This window comes from Meriones unguiculatus, chromosome 17 (assembly GCF_030254825.1).
Source record: "Meriones unguiculatus strain TT.TT164.6M chromosome 17, Bangor_MerUng_6.1, whole genome shotgun sequence".
Classification (NCBI taxonomy): Eukaryota; Metazoa; Chordata; class Mammalia; order Rodentia; family Muridae; genus Meriones; species Meriones unguiculatus.
Genome location: NC_083364.1, coordinates 24,997,537 through 24,998,216, shown reverse-complemented (window position 1 = coordinate 24,998,216; position 680 = coordinate 24,997,537).

Here is a 680-nt window from a genome sequence, read left to right as displayed (position 1 = left end):
CAGTGTTTGCTCATTTAGAGTGCTGCTGCTCTCTGTCACTTGCTTTGTTTGTTAAATATGACCTTCTTCAAGCCAGGAACCTGGTGAGGGGCCCTTGGGCCTTGGTTTCATCCCTGACCCGGCATCTGTTTGGCATTGGTTCCGACTTTCCTCTCCTGGCTGATCCGAAGTACAAAGTTGAAGGCACCCTCTCTCTGGTGTGGCCTGAAGTAACAGCTGCCACACTTCTAGGCATTTATTTCCCTAAATGACTCTTCTGACCATAAGCAACACATCCAAAAACCATTTTTAGGTTTTACTTTCTAAGCCAAAATTGCAGCTAAGGCAGAGGAGAAGAGGTGACTGGGAAGACGGAACCACATACAAACCTGCTGTGGTGGCACACACCTGTAACCCCAGTGTGTGGACGCAGTGGCGGTGGTAGAGAGATGAATCCCTGGGGCTCGTTAGCTGCAAGAATTAGCCAGTTGGTGAGCCGCAGCTTTAGTGAGAGACCCTGTCTCAAGGGAGTAAGCATAAAATGACAGAGCAGGACGCCAAGTGCTCTTCTCTGGTCTCTGCACATGTACAGGAATGCGTGCTCATGGGTGTGAGCACACTACCACACAAAATAAGGTGGGGCTCGATTGAAAACACAGCCTTTACCTCTTCTCCGCATGTATGCATGTGCACCCACACAC